Below are 6,209 nucleotides of genomic sequence, written 5' to 3' on the forward strand. Positions count from 1 at the left end.
CTCCGCCAGCTTGGGATCCGGTGCCCTCTTCTGCCAACCCTTCACCCTTTTTAGCTCACTCGTGAGATCTCAGGGTTCCCTCTTGGTCTTATGCCTCTGGGCCTTCCTTCCTCTCTGCTTCAGGCCTGGCCCTGGAGCTGGGCCCAGCCGGAGCCACAGCTCCTTGTCAGCCCTCCTGGCTGAACTCTCCTTCAGCTTCCCCTCAGGCTGAACTCTTCTGGCTACCTTGCTAGAGGCGGGTATAAGTAGCCCACGTCCCTGAGTGTACCGTGTGGTGCTCACCCGTATGGCCGGTGACTCGGGGCCTTCTAGTAGCTTCCGCTCCACGACGGCGGTGCTGGTCCCATGCGTGTGACCGTGCCTTCGGGTTTCTTGGCCAGAGGACCTGGAATCCCCTGCCTGACGGATTCTGCTGCTGGGTAGGAGTTAGTCCCCACAGCCTCGGACTCCGGGTCCGGTAAGAAATCTTCTCAGTCAGGGCGAGCTCTGCAGCTGCCAGCCCCTGACTCCTTGTAACACTGCTCCCACAGAGCTCCTGTTGTTTCTTCCTATGCTGCTTCTCTTCTCTGTCTCTACTTCTGGCATGGCCCAGGAGCTGGGCCCAGCCGGAGCCACTGCTCCCTGTCAGCCCTCCTGGCTGAACTCTCCCTCTGAACTCCCTAACCCTGCCTCAGCCCCAGGTTTATATAGGGGAAGTTCTTCCCCTCCCAGGACTGGGCAGGAGGTGTGGCATGCATAGGATCCCTGACCAAGAGACCTCCCACCTGCTCTCAGACATAACATTGCCGTTACTGTGGAAACCAGACCCCTGGGGTGCCACACACGTGTAGTATATATACAGCCAGAAAGTGTAGTATATATACAGCAAGCACGTGTAGTATATATACAGCAAGCAAGTGTAGTATATATACAGCAAACAAGTGTAGTATATATATAGCAAGCAAGTGTAGTATATATACAGCAAGCAAGTGTAGTATATATACAGCAAGCAAGTGTAGTATATATACAGCAAGCACGTGTAGTATATATACAGCAAGCACGTGTAGCATATATACAGCAAGCCAGTGTAGTATATATACAGCAAGCAAGGGTAGTATATATACAGCAAGCACGTGTAGTATATATACAGCATGCAAGTGTAGCATATATACAGCAAGCATGTGTAGTATATATACAGCAAGCATGTGTAGTATATATACAGCAAGCACGTGTAGTATATATACAGCAAGCAAGTGTAGTATATATACAGCTAGCACGTGTAGTATATATACAGCAAGCAAGTGTAGTATATATACAGCAAGCACGTGTAGTATATATACAGCAAGCAAGTGTAGTATATATACTACAAGCAAGTGTAGTATATATACAGCAAGCAAGTATAGTATATATACAGCAAGCAAGTGTAGCATATATACAGCAAGCAAGTGTAGTATATATATGACGCGCCCCCTGGGCCAGTGCTGTTTGGGGGATACCCGGAGCCGGATCAGATGGGGGTTGTAGTCTCCGAGTGGCGGCGACCCGGTCCGTGCCCAGGGTGTCAAACTCAGTGTGTGGCAGTCTTGATAGATGTTATTGATGTTCTTAGTGTCGACTACGCCACCCGTTGATTTGCGGTCAAAAGGCCGCCGCTGCAGAAGGGTCCGCTGAGGCTGGTTGTATGTGTGCAGCTGTGGTAGTATAACCCCCAACGGGAGGGGTATAGCCTCAGGGGGTCAGATGTAGAGGATGGTGGTTGTTAAGGTGCAGGATGATCAAGCAAGAAGACTCAGAGTCGGGCTGTGCAGTTCAGGGGTTTTTACTTACGGGTGTTCTTATGGTCACTCTGGCCTGAAGCGACCACCCGAGCCGTGCTGCGTCCACCAGGTCCTGGACTCGGCCAACCCCCAAGCAATTCTGGAGCGTGGTCCTGAGCTCCTTTCTGACTGTCCTTTCTACTGGCCGTTCCCACCAGGGATCCACTTATGTCCGGCTCCCTCGGGTCTCTTGTTGGTCAAGCCTCCTCTGGGCTCCCTGACCCTATGCTTGGTATGCCTTTCCAGTGGATTTGGTGAGGGTCGTGGCAGATCCTGCCCACGACCTCCGGTTCCTGGCTAAGGTGTGCTTTTCTCTCTGCCAGCTTGGGATCCGGTACCCTGGGTGCCAACCCTTCACCCTGCTGTTTGTATTCTGGGGTCTTGGGGTTCCTTCTTCTTCTCTCTGGGTCCTTCTGACTCCTCTCTCTCTCTCAGACTTGGCCTTGGAGCTGGGCCCAGCCGGAACCACAACTCCCTGTCAGCCCTTCTGGCTGAGCTTCTCTGCTCTGCTCCTCAGGCTAAACTCTGACAGACTGACCCTGATCTAAGATGGTGCCCACCTTATATACTCCCTCTATGTGTGAGCTCAGGTGACCAGCACCCAATGAGCTCCTAGCCTTACCCAGACTGCTCCCCCTATCTGCCCCTACACTACTGGGATGTTCCACCCCCCTCCCACTCCAGCCAGGGACAGACACTGTCGTACCTGCACATATACTGGTGGGAGTACCGTCGGTCTGTCCCCCGGAAATGGGATGTATGTAGTGTATGCAGCTATCTGAGCTCAGTCCCACACTCCATCCTTACCCGGGAGTGGAATACCACACCTCTGGCTTGAGGTGTAATACCCCTGTAGCAGCCAAGTCCTCAGGGTGCTACATTCCCCCCTGGTAAATCACAGCACGTCCTCGGGCTGTAAAAGAATAAAAACATCCACAAACATACAATTTTTTTTCAAAAACATCATAAACATATAAAACATTATATATATCATCAGCATAAAACTTTTTCATAATAAACATTCTTGTAAACTTTCTTGTTCCTCCGGCCACGGTGCAACTTGTGACCGGGTAAAGTGCAACAGTCTCTTGTAGTAAAAACAACAGTTTCCTATAAAACCGGTAGGGGGCGCCTTAAAAAAGCGCAACTATATACAAGGGGAAATATGGCCGCTCTCAGTCCTCGGCCAGGTATTAGGAAAGGAATGACCGCTCTCAGTCCTCGGTCAGTGGGAATAGGGACACACGGGTTTCAGTTCAATTTGCTGGTCCCAACGGGGACTATATTTTAACTAGCAGCAGTAACAGTTCTTATACCCTGACGGGTAACTATGTACAGTCTCTTTACCGTACTTTAATGACGGCGTACTCCTGCTCCTCTTTCAGACCCGTCCGGATCCTCTTGCTCCTCTTCACACCGTAGCTCCTCCTCCGTCAGCCGGTGTACATGGAGGGCGTAGGGTCCTTTGGCACACTTGTGCCGGGTGAACGTGACCTCGTCCCCTACATATAGGTCACGACCTCTGTGTCCCTCCGGCAGATGGGACTCCACGTCTCTTCTGGTCACAAAGACGTCGCCGGGGGTGTGGTGATCTCTTATGAAGCCCCACCCGTGCTGCAATTGAAACTTAATTACAGTCCCGGTGGTACGGGGACCATGAGCTGCACGGGGGTCTCTCCTGGTCCTGCTCTTCTGCCCTGCGCTCTGTTCCTGCAGCCGCTGCTCACGGACCCGTCTCTCTCTCCGTTCTTGCTCGAAGACTGCCAACTGCTGGCGGCAGCACTCCGCACGCTCCGCTGCGGCTGCCCGAGTTTCCTGAGTGAACCCCATGAGGTCTCCTCCGGTGGGGTCCCACTCGAACTGCGCTTCTTCCAGCGGGAGCGGGGTCCTCTTAACGGGCTTCGGTGCCGGAATCAGGGGCTCGCACAGGGGCCTTGCTTTTTGGAGTTCCAGTTGGTAGTACTCCGGTGGCCATATAAAGGGCTGCCCATCCGGGCACGTATGCTGGGCAAATAGGTTTTCACCCAGGTGTGGCGCTGTGGATGCTGAGGGCGCGGTGGTGGTGGCGGCGCCCGGGTTCGCCAGGCCTTGCGGCCAGGCCTGGGGTACCCTGAACGTAAAGGGCACCGTGAAGACGGCGGCACCCGGGGTTACTTGGCCCAGCGACCAGGCCGGTGGCTCAGTGGAGGTAGAGGGCGCTGTTGGTACTGCGGCGCCCGGGGGTACTAGACCTTGCGACCAGGCCGGTGGTGTTTCCTGCTTTGCCGCGCTCAGGGTTGAGGCGCGTGACGTTACAGGGGTCGCGGCCGCGGCTTCTGCTTGAGGCCTTGTCTGGAGCGGTGACGATGCAGCGACGGGCACGGCAGGGGGAATTTCGGGCTCTGCGACAGGGAGCTGGGGCAGGCACGCGGTTTCTCGGCTCGGGGTAGTGACGTCCCCTTTACCTGCCTCCATCTGTTCAGCTCCCTCTTCGGCGCCGTCTCCGGCCTTCACTCCTCCTGCACCATCCTCAGAGGCGGTCTGTCTCCTCGTCTCGGGTGGCGTGCTTCGCTGGCGGGTTCCAGCCTGCTGGGCCATCTCTCTGCTCCATGCGGCCAGTACGTCCCGCTGCACTCGGGCCATCCTCTGAGCCAAGCCCTCCAGTGCGGTCTGTGCACGCTCCCGGTCTCGGGGGAGCTGTGCCAGGATCTCCACCAGGCCTTCTGGGGTTGTCACTTGCAACAGGCTCCTGACCACTGGGTCGGTGCTGCCTGCCTCCCCCTCCATCTCCGGGTACGGCTTCTCCGGAGTCCTCTCCAGACTTCTTGTCTCCGGGTGCGCTCTCTCCAGACTCCTCCAGGCTGCACCCATCTTCTCTGTTTTGTTCTGTCTCCGCCCACATTGAAGGTGGTCCCGGGGCAACTTTGTGATTGTCAGTTCCAGGGGCAGTTCTCTCACGCTGATGGACATCTCTAGCATCACAGTCTCCGTTGGTGGGGGCGGTTTCCGCTTTTGGCGCCATTCCTTGACCTGGCCCACGATGGGAGGTGACCTCTTGCCACCCTCTGGCACGCCCATAATGGCGTCCGCTCTTCCAAGGTGGGAAATCTTCTGGAAATGGCGGGAATCGTCTCCCAGTGGCGGGAAACTCCGTGGATGGCGGGAAAAAGCTGCAGATGGCGGGCAACCGGCGTGAAACGATCCGTGATAGCGTCCCATGGCGGGGACCCTCTGGAACCGGCGGGAGACTTCTTCTTGAGGTAAATTTGAACTTTTCTTCAGGCACGCAGTACCCGGTGGTTGCGGGCACGTGATCCTGCCGACTACGCCAAAAGTTGACGCGCCCCCTGGGCCAGTGCTGTTTGGGGGATACCCGGAGCCGGATCAGATGGGGGTTGTAGTCTCCGAGTGGCGGCGACCCGGTCCGTGCCCAGGGTGTCAAACTCAGTGTGTGGCAGTCTTGATAGATGTTATTGATGTTCTTAGTGTCGACTACGCCACCCGTTGATTTGCGGTCAAAAGGCCGCCGCTGCAGAAGGGTCCGCTGAGGCTGGTGGTATGTGTGCAGCTGTGGTAGTATAACCCCCAACGGGAGGGGTATAGCCTCAGGGGGTCAGATGTAGAGGATGGTGGTTGTGAAGGTGCAGGATGATCAAGCAAGAAGACTCAGAGTCGGGCTGTGCAGTTCAGGGGTTTTTACTTACGGGTGTTCTTATGGTCACTCTGGCCTGAAGCGACCACCCGAGCCGTGCTGCGTCCACCAGGTCCTGGACTCGGCCAACCCCCAAGCAATTCTGGAGCGTGGTCCTGAGCTCCTTTCTGACTGTCCTTTCTACTGGCCGTTCCCACCAGGGATCCACTTATGTCCGGCTCCCTCGGGTCTCTTGTTGGTCAAGCCTCCTCTGGGCTCCCTGACCCTATGCTTGGTATGCCTTTCCAGTGGATTTGGTGAGGGTGGTGGCAGATCCTGCCCACGACCTCCGGTTCCTGGCTAAGGTGTGCTTTTCTCTCTGCCAGCTTGGGATCCGGTACCCTGGGTGCCAACCCTTCACCCTGCTGTTTGTATTCTGGGGTCTTGGGGTTCCTTCTTCTTCTCTCTGGGTCCTTCTGACTCCTCTCTCTCTCTCAGACTTGGCCTTGGAGCTGGGCCCAGCCGGAACCACAACTCCCTGTCAGCCCTTCTGGCTGAGCTTCTCTGCTCTGCTCCTCAGGCTAAACTCTGACAGACTGACCCTGATCTAAGATGGTGCCCACCTTATATACTCCCTCTATGTGTGAGCTCAGGTGACCAGCACCCAATGAGCTCCTAGCCTTACCCAGACTGCTCCCCCTATCTGCCCCTACACTACTGGGATGTTCCACCCCCCTCCCACTCCAGCCAGGGACAGACACTGTCGTACCTGCACATATACTGGTGGGAGTACCGTCGGTCTG

This window comes from Phyllobates terribilis, unplaced genomic scaffold, assembly GCF_046119375.1.
Source record: "Phyllobates terribilis strain yellow unplaced genomic scaffold, ASM4611937v1 Scaffold_7__3_contigs__length_470593459, whole genome shotgun sequence".
Lineage (NCBI taxonomy): Eukaryota > Metazoa > Chordata > Amphibia > Anura > Dendrobatidae > Phyllobates > Phyllobates terribilis.